Source organism: Cylas formicarius, unplaced genomic scaffold (assembly GCF_029955315.1).
Source record: "Cylas formicarius isolate icCylForm1 unplaced genomic scaffold, icCylForm1.1 PGA_scaffold_3__17_contigs__length_32017465, whole genome shotgun sequence".
NCBI lineage: Eukaryota > Metazoa > Arthropoda > Insecta > Coleoptera > Brentidae > Cylas > Cylas formicarius.
Genome location: NW_026844326.1, coordinates 1,667,076 through 1,681,958, shown reverse-complemented (window position 1 = coordinate 1,681,958; position 14,883 = coordinate 1,667,076).

Sequence of the window (14,883 nt, the reverse complement as noted above, 5' to 3'; positions counted from 1 at the left end):
AGCCAAAACATGCATTTTCATAACTTAGCGAACTGAAATCTACATTAAAACTGCAGATAACTACTTAAAAATTCACTTCCTTGAATTGATAATAGGTTTTTCTTTGTCATTTTAAACAGATTCCAGTCAAAATCGGCTTCTTCGACTCATATCGTATCTAAAACCGCATCAAAACTGCAAATATCAGTTTAAACTATCATTTTTTGATACAAACAGTTATATATTCATGTCAATATCTTTCAAATTCTAGTCAAAATCGGCGTCTTTGGGCAATTTAGTAACGAAAACCTTAATAAACTATTAGATTTCGACGTAAGGCAACCTTTCTGAGTCAAATAGTTGCCGATTTCGATAAAATCCTAGTCAGAATCTGCTTTTTCGCCTCTTAATGTAACCAAATCTACCTTAGAAATGCAGATATATACTTAAAACACCTTCTTTTGGGACAAATAATTGGTTTTCGCCCTTGATTTACGGAAGATTATAGCCAAAACATGCATTTTCATAACTTAGCGAACTGAAATCTACATTAAAACTGCAGATAACTACTTAAAAATTCACTTCCTTGAATTGATAATAGGTTGTTCTTTGTCATTTTAAACAGATTCCAGTCAAAATCGGCTTCTTCGACTCATATCGTACCTAAAACCGCATCAAAACTGCAAATATCAGTTTAAACTATCATTTTTTGATACAAACAGTTATATATTCATGTCAATATCTTTGAAATTCTAGTCAAAATCGGCGTCTTTGGGCATTTTAGTAACGAAAACCTTAATAAACTATTAGATTTCGACGTAAGGCAACATTTCTGAGTCAAATAGTTGCCGATTTCGATAAAATCTTAGTCAGAATCTGCTTTTTCGCCTCTTAATGTAACCAAATCTACCTTAGAAATGCAGATATACACTTAAAACACCTTCTTTTGGGACAAATAATTGGTTTTCGCCCTTGATTTACGGAAGATTATAGCCAAAACATGCATTTTCATAACTTAGCGAACTGAAATCTACATTAAAACTGCAGATAACTACTTAAAAATTCACTTCCTTGAATTGATAATAGGTTTTTCTTTGTCATTTTAAACAGATTCCAGTCGAAATCGGCTTCTTCGACTCATATCGTATCTAAAACCGCATCAAAACTGCAAATATCAGTTTAAACTATCATTTTTTGATACAAACAGTTATATACTCATGTCAATATCTTTCAAATTCTAGCCAAAATCGGCGTCTTTGGGCAATTTAGTAACGAAAACCTTAATAAACTATTAGATTTCGACGTAAGGCAACCTTTCTGAGTCAAATAGTTGCCGATTTCGATAAAATCCTAGTCAGAATCTGCTTTTTCGCCTCTTATTGTACCCAAATCTACCTTAGAAATGCAGATATATACTTAAAACACCTTCTTTTGGGACAAATAATTGGTTTTCGCCCTTGATTTACGGAAGATTATAGCCAAAACATGCATTTTCATAACTTAGCGAACTGAAATCTACATTAAAACTGCAGATAACTACTTAAAAATTCACTTCCTTGAATTGATAATAGGTTTTTCTTTGTCATTTTAAACAGATTCCAGTCAAAATCGGCTTCTTCGACTCATATCGTACCTAAAACCGCATCAAAACTGCAAATATCAGTTTAAACTATCATTTTTTGATACAAACAGTTATATATTCATGTCAATATCTTTCAAATTCTAGTCAAAATCGGCGTCTTTGGGCATTTTAGTAACGAAAACCTTAATAAACTATTAGATTTCGACGTAAGGCAACCATTCTTAGTCAAATAGTTGCGATTTCGATAAAATCTTAGTCAGAATCTGCTTTTTCGCCTCTTATTGTACCCAAATCTACCTTAGAAATGTAGATATATACTTAAAACACCTTCTTTTGGGACAAATAATTGGTTTTCGCCCTTGATTTACGGAAGATTATAGCCAAAACATGCATTTTCATAACTTAGCGAACAGAAATCTACATTAAAACTGCAGATAACTACTTAAAAATTCACTTCCTTGAATTGATAATAGGTTTTTCTTTGTCATTTTAAACAGATTCCAGTCAAAATCGGCTTCTTCGACTCATATCGTACCTATAACCGCATCAAAACTGCAAATATCAGTTTAAACTATCATTTTTTGATACAAACAGTTATATAATAAACTATTAGATTTCGACGTAAGGCAACCATTCTGAGTCAAATAGTTGCCGATTTCGATAAAATCCTAGTCAGAATCTGCTTTTTCGCCTCTTATTGTACCCAAATCTACCTTAGAAATGTAGATATATACTTAAAACACCTTCTTTTGGGACAAATAATTGCTTTTCGCCCTTGATTTACGGAAGATTATAGCCAAAACATGCATTTTCATAACTTAGCGAACAGAAATCTACATTAAAACTGCAGATAACTACTTAAAAATTCACTTCCTTGAATTGATAATAGGTTTTTCTTTGTCATTTTAAACAGATTCCAGTCAAAATCGGCTTCTTCTTTTCATATCGTATCTAAAACCGCATCAAAACTGCAAATATCAGTTTAAACTATCATTTTTTGATACAAACAGTTATATATTCATGTCAATATCTTTCAAATTCTAGTCAAAATCGGCGTCTTTGGGCATTTTAGTAACGAAAACCTTAATAAACTATTAGATTTCGACGTAAGGCAACCTTTCTCAGTCAAATAGTTGCCGATTTCGATAAAATCTTAGTCAGAATCTGCTTTTTCGCCTCTTATTGAACCCAAATCTACCTTAGAAATGCAGATATATACTTAAAACACCTTCTTTTGGGACTAATAATTGGTGTCATTTTAAACAGATTAAAGTCAAAATCGGCTTCTTCGATTCATATCGTATCTAAAACCTCATCAAAACTGCAAATATCAGTTTAAACTATCATTTTTTGATACAAACAGTTATATATTCATGTCAATATCTTTCAAATTCTAGTCAAAATCGGCGTCTTTGGGCATTTTAGTAACGAAAACCTTAATAAACTATTAGATTTCGACGTAAGGCAACCTTTCTCAGTCAAATAGTTGCCGATTTCGATAAAATCTTAGTCAGAATCTGCTTTTTCGCCTCTTATTGTACCCAAATCTACCTTAGAAATGCAGATATATACTTAAAAGACCTTCTTTTGGGACTAATAATTGGTTTTCGCCCTTGATTTACGGAAGATTATGGCCAAAACATGCATTTTCATAACTTAGCGAACTGAAATCTACATTAAAACTGCAGATAACTACTTAAAAATTCCCTTCCTTGAATTGATTGATTGATTGTCATTTTAAACAGATTCCAGTCAAAATCGGCTTCTTCGATTCATATCGTATCTAAAACCGCATCAAAACTGCAAATATCAGTTTAAACTATCATTTTTTGATACAAACAGTTATATATTTATGTCAATATCTTTCAAATTCTAGTCAAAATCGGCGTCTTTCGGCATTTTACTAACGAAAACCTTAATAAACTATTAGATTTCGACGTAAGGCAACCATTCTGAGTCAAATAGTTGCCGATTTCGATAAAATCTTAGTCAGAATCTGCTTTTTCGCCTCTTATTGTACGCAAATCTACCTTAGAAATGTAGATATATACTTAAAACACCTTCTTTTGGGACAAATAATTGGTTTTCGCCCTTGATTTACGGAAGATTATAGCCAAAACATGCATTTTCATAACTTAGCGAACTGAAATCTACATTAAAACTGCAGATAACTACTTAAAAATTCACTTCCTTGAATTGATAATAGGTTTTTCTTTGTCATTTTAAACAGATTCCAGTCAAAATCGGCTTCTTCGACTCATATCGTATCTAAAACCGCATCAAAACTGCAAATATCAGTTTAAACTATCATTTTTTGATACAAACAGTTATATATTCATGTCAATATCTTTCAAATTCTAGCCAAAATCGGCGTCTTTGGGCAATTTAGTAACGAAAACCTTAATAAACTATTAGATTTCGACGTAAGGCAACCTTTCTGAGTCAAATAGTTGCCGATTTCGATAAAATCCTAGTCAGAATCTGCTTTTTCGCCTCTTATTGTACCCAAATCTACCTTAGAAATGCAGATATATACTTAAAACACCTTCTTTTGGGACAAATAATTGGTTTTCGCCCTTGATTTACGGAAGATTATAGCCAAAACATGCATTTTCATAACTTAGCGAACTGAAATCTACATTAAAACTGCAGATAACTACTTAAAAATTCACTTCCTTGAATTGATAATAGGTTTTTCTTTGTCATTTTAAACAGATTCCAGTCAAAATCGGCTTCTTCGACTCATATCGTACCTAAAACCGCATCAAAACTGCAAATATCAGTTTAAACTATCATTTTTTGATACAAACAGTTATATATTCATGTCAATATCTTTCAAATTCTAGTCAAAATCGGCGTCTTTGGGCATTTTAGTAACGAAAACCTTAATAAACTATTAGATTTCGACGTAAGGCAACCATTCTTAGTCAAATAGTTGCGATTTCGATAAAATCTTAGTCAGAATCTGCTTTTTCGCCTCTTATTGTACCCAAATCTACCTTAGAAATGTAGATATATACTTAAAACACCTTCTTTTGGGACAAATAATTGGTTTTCGCCCTTGATTTACGGAAGATTATAGCCAAAACATGCATTTTCATAACTTAGCGAACAGAAATCTACATTAAAACTGCAGATAACTACTTAAAAATTCACTTCCTTGAATTGATAATAGGTTTTTCTTTGTCATTTTAAACAGATTCCAGTCAAAATCGGCTTCTTCGACTCATATCGTACCTATAACCGCATCAAAACTGCAAATATCAGTTTAAACTATCATTTTTTGATACAAACAGTTATATATTCATGTCAATATCTTTCAAATTCTAGTCAAAATCGGCGTCTTTGGGCATTTTAGTAACGAAAACCTTAATAAACTATTAGATTTCGACGTAAGGCAACCATTCTGAGTCAAATAGTTGCCGATTTCGATAAAATCTTAGTCAGAATCTGCTTTTTCGCCTCTTATTGTACCCAAATCTACCTTAGAAATGTAGATATATACTTAAAACACCTTCTTTTGGGACAAATAATTGCTTTTCGCCCTTGATTTACGGAAGATTATAGCCAAAACATGCATTTTCATAACTTAGCGAACAGAAATCTACATTAAAACTGCAGATAACTACTTAAAAATTCACTTCCTTGAATTGATAATAGGTTTTTCTTTGTCATTTTAAACAGATTCCAGTCAAAATCGGCTTCTTCCACTCATATCGTACCTATAACCGCATCAAAACTGCAAATATCAGTTTAAACTATCATTTTTTGATACAAACAGTTATATATTCATGTCAATATCTTTCAAATTCTAGTCAAAATCGGCGTCTTTGGGCATTTTAGTAACGAAAACCTTAATAAACTATTAGATTTCGACGTAAGGCAAACTTTCTGAGTCAAATAGTTGCCGATTTCGATAAAATCTTAGTCAGAATCTGCTTTTTCGCCTCTTATTGTACCCAAATCTACCTTAGAAATGCAGATATATACTTAAAACACCTTCTTTTGGGACTAATAATTGGTTTTCGCCCTTGATTTACGGAAGATTATGGCCAAAACATGCATTTTCATAACTTAGCGAACTGAAATCTACATTAAAACTGCAGATAACTACTTAAAAATTCCCTTCCTTGAATTGATAATAGGTTTTTCTTTGTCATTTTAAACAGATTCCAGTCAAAATCGGCTTCTTCTTTTCATATCGTATCTAAAACCGCATCAAAACTGCAAATATCAGTTTAAACTATCATTTTTTGATACAAACAGTTATATATTTATGTCAATATCTTTCAAATTCTAGTCAAAATCGGCGTCTTTCGGCATTTTACTAACGAAAACCTTAATAAACTATTAGATTTCGACGTAAGGCAACCTTTCTCAGTCAAATAGTTGCCGATTTCGATAAAATCTTAGTCAGAATCTGCTTTTTCGCCTCTTATTGTACCCAAATCTACCTTAGAAATGCAGATATATACTTAAAACACCTTCTTTTGGGACTAATAATTGGTGTCATTTTAAACAGATTCCAGTCAAAATCGGCTTCTTCGATTCATATCGTATCTAAAACCTCATCAAAACTGCAAATATCAGTTTAAACTATCATTTTTTGATACAAACAGTTATATATTCATGTCAATATCTTTCAAATTCTAGTCAAAATCGGCGTCTTTGGGCATTTTAGTAACGAAAACCTTAATAAACTATTAGATTTCGACGTAAGGCAACCTTTCTCAGTCAAATAGTTGCCGATTTCGATAAAATCTTAGTCAGAATCTGCTTTTTCGCCTCTTATTGTACCCAAATCTACCTTAGAAATGCAGATATATACTTAAAACACCTTCTTTTGGGACTAATAATTGGTTTTCGCCCTTGATTTACGGAAGATTATGGCCAAAACATGCATTTTCATAACTTAGCGAACTGAAATCTACATTAAAACTGCAGATAACTACTTAAAAATTCCCTTCCTTGAATTGATAATAGGTTTTTCTTTGTCATTTTAAACAGATTCCAGTCAAAATCGGCTTCTTCTTTTCATATCGTATCTAAAACCGCATCAAAACTGCAAATATCAGTTTAAACTATCATTTTTTGATACAAACAGTTATATATTTATGTCAATATCTTTCAAATTCTAGTCAAAATCGGCGTCTTTCGGCATTTTACTAACGAAAACCTTAATAAACTATTAGATTTCGACGTAAGGCAACCTTTCTCAGTCAAATAGTTGCCGATTTCGATAAAATCTTAGTCAGAATCTGCTTTTTCGCCTCTTATTGTACCCAAATCTACCTTAGAAATGCAGATATATACTTAAAACACCTTCTTTTGGGACTAATAATTGGTGTCATTTTAAACAGATTCCAGTCAAAATCGGCTTCTTCGATTCATATCGTATCTAAAACCTCATCAAAACTGCAAATATCAGTTTAAACTATCATTTTTTGATACAAACAGTTATATATTCATGTCAATATCTTTCAAATTCTAGTCAAAATCGGCGTCTTTGGGCATTTTAGTAACGAAAACCTTAATAAACTATTAGATTTCGACGTAAGGCAACCTTTCTCAGTCAAATAGTTGCCGATTTCGATAAAATCTTAGTCAGAATCTGCTTTTTCGCCTCTTATTGTACCCAAATCTACCTTAGAAATGCAGATATATACTTAAAACACCTTCTTTTGGGACTAATAATTGGTTTTCGCCCTTGATTTACGGAAGATTATGGCCAAAACATGCATTTTCATAACTTAGCGAACTGAAATCTACATTAAAACTGCAGATAACTACTTAAAAATTCCCTTCCTTGAATTGATAATAGGTTTTTCTTTGTCATTTTAAACAGATTCCAGTCAAAATCGGCTTCTTCGATTCATATCGTATCTAAAACAGCATCAAAACTGCAAATATCAGTTTAAACTATCATTTTTTGATACAAACAGTTATATATTTATGTCAATATCTTTCAAATTCTAGTCAAAATCGGCGTCTTTCGGCATTTTACTAACGAAAACCTTAATAAACTATTAGATTTCGACGTAAGGCAACCATTCTGAGTCAAATAGTTACCGATTTCGATAAAATCTTAGTCAGAATCTGCTTTTTCGCCTCTTATTGTACGCAAATCTACCTTAGAAATGTAGATATATACTTAAAACACCTTCTTTTGGGACAAATAATTGGTTTTCGCCCTTGATTTACGGAAGATTATAGCCAAAACATGCATTTTCATAACTTAGCGAACTGAAATCTACATTAAAACTGCAGATAACTACTTAAAAATTCACTTCCTTGAATTGATAATAGGTTTTTCTTTGTCATTTTAAACAGATTCCAGTCAAAATCGGCTTCTTCTTTTCATATCGTATCTAAAACCGCATCAAAACTGCAAATATCAGTTTAAACTATCATTTTTTGATACAAACAGTTATATATTCATGTCAATATCTTTCAAATTCTAGTCAAAATCGGCGTCTTTGGGCATTTTAGTAACGAAAACCTTAATAAACTATTAGATTTCGACGTAAGGCAACCTTTCTCAGTCAAATAATTGCCGATTTCGATAAAATCTTAGTCAGAATCTGCTTTTTCGCCTCTTATTGAACCCAAATCTACCTTAGAAATGCAGATATATACTTAAAACACCTTCTTTTGGGACTAATAATTGGTGTCATTTTAAACAGATTCCAGTCAAAATCGGCTTCTTCGATTCATATCGTATCTAAAACCTCATCAAAACTGCAAATATCAGTTTAAACTATCATTTTTTGATACAAACAGTTATATATTCATGTCAATATCTTTCAAATTCTAGTCAAAATCGGCGTCTTTGGGCATTTTAGTAACGAAAACCTTAATAAACTATTAGATTTCGACGTAAGGCAACCTTTCTCAGTCAAATAGTTGCCGATTTCGATAAAATCTTAGTCAGAATCTGATTTTTCGCCTCTTATTGTACCCAAATCTACCTTAGAAATGCAGATATATACTTAAAAGACCTTCTTTTGGGACTAATAATTGGTTTTCGCCCTTGATTTACGGAAGATTATGGCCAAAACATGCATTTTCATAACTTAGCGAACTGAAATCTACATTAAAACTGCAGATAACTACTTAAAAATTCCCTTCCTTGAATTGATAATAGGTTTTTCTTTGTCATTTTAAACAGATTCCAGTCAAAATCGGCTTCTTCGATTCATATCGTATCTAAAACCGCATCAAAACTGCAAATATCAGTTTAAACTATCATTTTTTGATACAAACAGTTATATATTTATGTCAATATCTTTCAAATTCTAGTCAAAATCGGCGTCTTTCGGCATTTTACTAACGAAAACCTTAATAAACTATTAGATTTCGACGTAAGGCAACCATTCTGAGTCAAATAGTTGCCGATTTCGATAAAATCTTAGTCAGAATCTGCTTTTTCGCCTCTTATTGTACGCAAATCTACCTTAGAAATGTAGATATATACTTAAAACACCTTCTTTTGGGACAAATAATTGGTTTTCGCCCTTGATTTACGGAAGATTATAGCCAAAACATGCATTTTCATAACTTAGCGAACTGAAATCTACATTAAAACTGCAGATAACTACTTAAAAATTCACTTCCTTGAATTGATAATAGGTTTTTCTTTGTCATTTTAAACAGATTCCAGTCAAAATCGGCTTCTTCGACTCATATCGTATCTAAAACCGCATCAAAACTGCAAATATCAGTTTAAACTATCATTTTTTGATACAAACAGTTATATATTCATGTCAATATCTTTCAAATTCTAGCCAAAATCGGCGTCTTTGGGCAATTTAGTAACGAAAACCTTAATAAACTATTAGATTTCGACGTAAGGCAACCTTTCTGAGTCAAATAGTTGCCGATTTCGATAAAATCCTAGTCAGAATCTGCTTTTTCGCCTCTTATTGTACCCAAATCTACCTTAGAAATGCAGATATATACTTAAAACACCTTCTTTTGGGACAAATAATTGGTTTTCGCCCTTGATTTACGGAAGATTATAGCCAAAACATGCATTTTCATAACTTAGCGAACTGAAATCTACATTAAAACTGCAGATAACTACTTAAAAATTCACTTCCTTGAATTGATAATAGGTTTTTCTTTGTCATTTTAAACAGATTCCAGTCAAAATCGGCTTCTTCGACTCATATCGTACCTAAAACCGCATCAAAACTGCAAATATCAGTTTAAACTATCATTTTTTGATACAAACAGTTATATATTCATGTCAATATCTTTCAAATTCTAGTCAAAATCGGCGTCTTTGGGCATTTTAGTAACGAAAACCTTAATAAACTATTAGATTTCGACGTAAGGCAACCATTCTTAGTCAAATAGTTGCGATTTCGATAAAATCTTAGTCAGAATCTGCTTTTTCGCCTCTTATTGTACCCAAATCTACCTTAGAAATGTAGATATATACTTAAAACACCTTCTTTTGGGACAAATAATTGGTTTTCGCCCTTGATTTACGGAAGATTATAGCCAAAACATGCATTTTCATAACTTAGCGAACAGAAATCTACATTAAAACTGCAGATAACTACTTAAAAATTCACTTCCTTGAATTGATAATAGGTTTGTCTTTGTCATTTTAAACAGATTCCAGTCAAAATCGGCTTCTTCGACTCATATCGTACCTATAACCGCATCAAAACTGCAAATATCAGTTTAAACTATCATTTTTTGATACAAACAGTTATATATTCATGTCAATATCTTTCAAATTCTAGTCAAAATCGGCGTCTTTGGGCATTTTAGTAACGAAAACCTTAATAAACTATTAGATTTCGACGTAAGGCAACCATTCTGAGTCAAATAGTTGCCGATTTCGATAAAATCTTAGTCAGAATCTGCTTTTTCGCCTCTTATTGTACCCAAATCTACCTTAGAAATGCAGATATATACTTAAAAGACCTTCTTTTGGGACTAATAATTGGTTTTCGCCCTTGATTTACGGAAGATTATGGCCAAAACATGCATTTTCATAACTTAGCGAACTGAAATCTACATTAAAACTGCAGATAACTACTTAAAAATTCCCTTCCTTGAATTGATTGATTGATTGTCATTTTAAACAGATTCCAGTCAAAATCGGCTTCTTCGATTCATATCGTATCTAAAACCGCATCAAAACTGCAAATATCAGTTTAAACTATCATTTTTTGATACAAACAGTTATATATTCATGTCAATATCTTTCAAATTCTAGCCAAAATCGGCGTCTTTGGGCAATTTAGTAACGAAAACCTTAATAAACTATTAGATTTCGACGTAAGGCAACCTTTCTGAGTCAAATAGTTGCCGATTTCGATAAAATCCTAGTCAGAATCTGCTTTTTCGCCTCTTATTGTACCCAAATCTACCTTAGAAATGCAGATATATACTTAAAACACCTTCTTTTGGGACAAATAATTGGTTTTCGCCCTTGATTTACGGAAGATTATAGCCAAAACATGCATTTTCATAACTTAGCGAACTGAAATCTACATTAAAACTGCAGATAACTACTTAAAAATTCACTTCCTTGAATTGATAATAGGTTTTTCTTTGTCATTTTAAACAGATTCCAGTCAAAATCGGCTTCTTCGACTCATATCGTACCTAAAACCGCATCAAAACTGCAAATATCAGTTTAAACTATCATTTTTTGATACAAACAGTTATATATTCATGTCAATATCTTTCAAATTCTAGTCAAAATCGGCGTCTTTGGGCATTTTAGTAACGAAAACCTTAATAAACTATTAGATTTCGACGTAAGGCAACCATTCTTAGTCAAATAGTTGCGATTTCGATAAAATCTTAGTCAGAATCTGCTTTTTCGCCTCTTATTGTACCCAAATCTACCTTAGAAATGTAGATATATACTTAAAACACCTTCTTTTGGGACAAATAATTGGTTTTCGCCCTTGATTTACGGAAGATTATAGCCAAAACATGCATTTTCATAACTTAGCGAACAGAAATCTACATTAAAACTGCAGATAACTACTTAAAAATTCACTTCCTTGAATTGATAATAGGTTTTTCTTTGTCATTTTAAACAGATTCCAGTCAAAATCGGCTTCTTCGACTCATATCGTACCTATAACCGCATCAAAACTGCAAATATCAGTTTAAACTATCATTTTTTGATACAAACAGTTATATATTCATGTCAATATCTTTCAAATTCTAGTCAAAATCGGCGTCTTTGGGCATTTTAGTAACGAAAACCTTAATAAACTATTAGATTTCGACGTAAGGCAACCATTCTGAGTCAAATAGTTGCCGATTTCGATAAAATCTTAGTCAGAATCTGCTTTTTCGCCTCTTATTGTACCCAAATCTACCTTAGAAATGTAGATATATACTTAAAACACCTTCTTTTGGGACAAATAATTGCTTTTCGCCCTTGATTTACGGAAGATTATAGCCAAAACATGCATTTTCATAACTTAGCGAACAGAAATCTACATTAAAACTGCAGATAACTACTTAAAAATTCACTTCCTTGAATTGATAATAGGTTTTTCTTTGTCATTTTAAACAGATTCCAGTCAAAATCGGCTTCTTCCACTCATATCGTACCTATAACCGCATCAAAACTGCAAATATCAGTTTAAACTATCATTTTTTGATACAAACAGTTATATATTCATGTCAATATCTTTCAAATTCTAGTCAAAATCGGCGTCTTTGGGCATTTTAGTAACGAAAACCTTAATAAACTATTAGATTTCGACGTAAGGCAAACTTTCTGAGTCAAATAGTTGCCGATTTCGATAAAATCTTAGTCAGAATCTGCTTTTTCGCCTCTTATTGTACCCAAATCTACCTTAGAAATGCAGATATATACTTAAAACACCTTCTTTTGGGACTAATAATTGGTTTTCGCCCTTGATTTACGGAAGATTATGGCCAAAACATGCATTTTCATAACTTAGCGAACTGAAATCTACATTAAAACTGCAGATAACTACTTAAAAATTCCCTTCCTTGAATTGATAATAGGTTTTTCTTTGTCATTTTAAACAGATTCCAGTCAAAATCGGCTTCTTCTTTTCATATCGTATCTAAAACCGCATCAAAACTGCAAATATCAGTTTAAACTATCATTTTTTGATACAAACAGTTATATATTTATGTCAATATCTTTCAAATTCTAGTCAAAATCGGCGTCTTTCGGCATTTTACTAACGAAAACCTTAATAAACTATTAGATTTCGACGTAAGGCAACCTTTCTCAGTCAAATAGTTGCCGATTTCGATAAAATCTTAGTCAGAATCTGCTTTTTCGCCTCTTATTGTACCCAAATCTACCTTAGAAATGCAGATATATACTTAAAACACCTTCTTTTGGGACTAATAATTGGTGTCATTTTAAACAGATTCCAGTCAAAATCGGCTTCTTCGATTCATATCGTATCTAAAACCTCATCAAAACTGCAAATATCAGTTTAAACTATCATTTTTTGATACAAACAGTTATATATTCATGTCAATATCTTTCAAATTCTAGTCAAAATCGGCGTCTTTGGGCATTTTAGTAACGAAAACCTTAATAAACTATTAGATTTCGACGTAAGGCAACCTTTCTCAGTCAAATAGTTGCCGATTTCGATAAAATCTTAGTCAGAATCTGCTTTTTCGCCTCTTATTGTACCCAAATCTACCTTAGAAATGCAGATATATACTTAAAACACCTTCTTTTGGGACTAATAATTGGTTTTCGCCCTTGATTTACGGAAGATTATGGCCAAAACATGCATTTTCATAACTTAGCGAACTGAAATCTACATTAAAACTGCAGATAACTACTTAAAAATTCCCTTCCTTGAATTGATAATAGGTTTTTCTTTGTCATTTTAAACAGATTCCAGTCAAAATCGGCTTCTTCTTTTCATATCGTATCTAAAACCGCATCAAAACTGCAAATATCAGTTTAAACTATCATTTTTTGATACAAACAGTTATATATTTATGTCAATATCTTTCAAATTCTAGTCAAAATCGGCGTCTTTCGGCATTTTACTAACGAAAACCTTAATAAACTATTAGATTTCGACGTAAGGCAACCTTTCTCAGTCAAATAGTTGCCGATTTCGATAAAATCTTAGTCAGAATCTGCTTTTTCGCCTCTTATTGTACCCAAATCTACCTTAGAAATGCAGATATATACTTAAAACACCTTCTTTTGGGACTAATAATTGGTGTCATTTTAAACAGATTCCAGTCAAAATCGGCTTCTTCGATTCATATCGTATCTAAAACCTCATCAAAACTGCAAATATCAGTTTAAACTATCATTTTTTGATACAAACAGTTATATATTCATGTCAATATCTTTCAAATTCTAGTCAAAATCGGCGTCTTTGGGCATTTTAGTAACGAAAACCTTAATAAACTATTAGATTTCGACGTAAGGCAACCTTTCTCAGTCAAATAGTTGCCGATTTCGATAAAATCTTAGTCAGAATCTGCTTTTTCGCCTCTTATTGTACCCAAATCTACCTTAGAAATGCAGATATATACTTAAAACACCTTCTTTTGGGACTAATAATTGGTTTTCGCCCTTGATTTACGGAAGATTATGGCCAAAACATGCATTTTCATAACTTAGCGAACTGAAATCTACATTAAAACTGCAGATAACTACTTAAAAATTCCCTTCCTTGAATTGATAATAGGTTTTTCTTTGTCATTTTAAACAGATTCCAGTCAAAATCGGCTTCTTCGATTCATATCGTATCTAAAACAGCATCAAAACTGCAAATATCAGTTTAAACTATCATTTTTTGATACAAACAGTTATATATTTATGTCAATATCTTTCAAATTCTAGTCAAAATCGGCGTCTTTCGGCATTTTACTAACGAAAACCTTAATAAACTATTAGATTTCGACGTAAGGCAACCATTCTGAGTCAAATAGTTACCGATTTCGATAAAATCTTAGTCAGAATCTGCTTTTTCGCCTCTTATTGTACGCAAATCTACCTTAGAAATGTAGATATATACTTAAAACACCTTCTTTTGGGACAAATAATTGGTTTTCGCCCTTGATTTACGGAAGATTATAGCCAAAACATGCATTTTCATAACTTAGCGAACTGAAATCTACATTAAAACTGCAGATAACTACTTAAAAATTCACTTCCTTGAATTGATAATAGGTTTTTCTTTGTCATTTTAAACAGATTCCAGTCAAAATCGGCTTCTTCTTTTCATATCGTATCTAAAACCGCATCAAAACTGCAAATATCAGTTTAAACTATCATTTTTTGATACAAACAGTTATATATTCATGTCAATATCTTT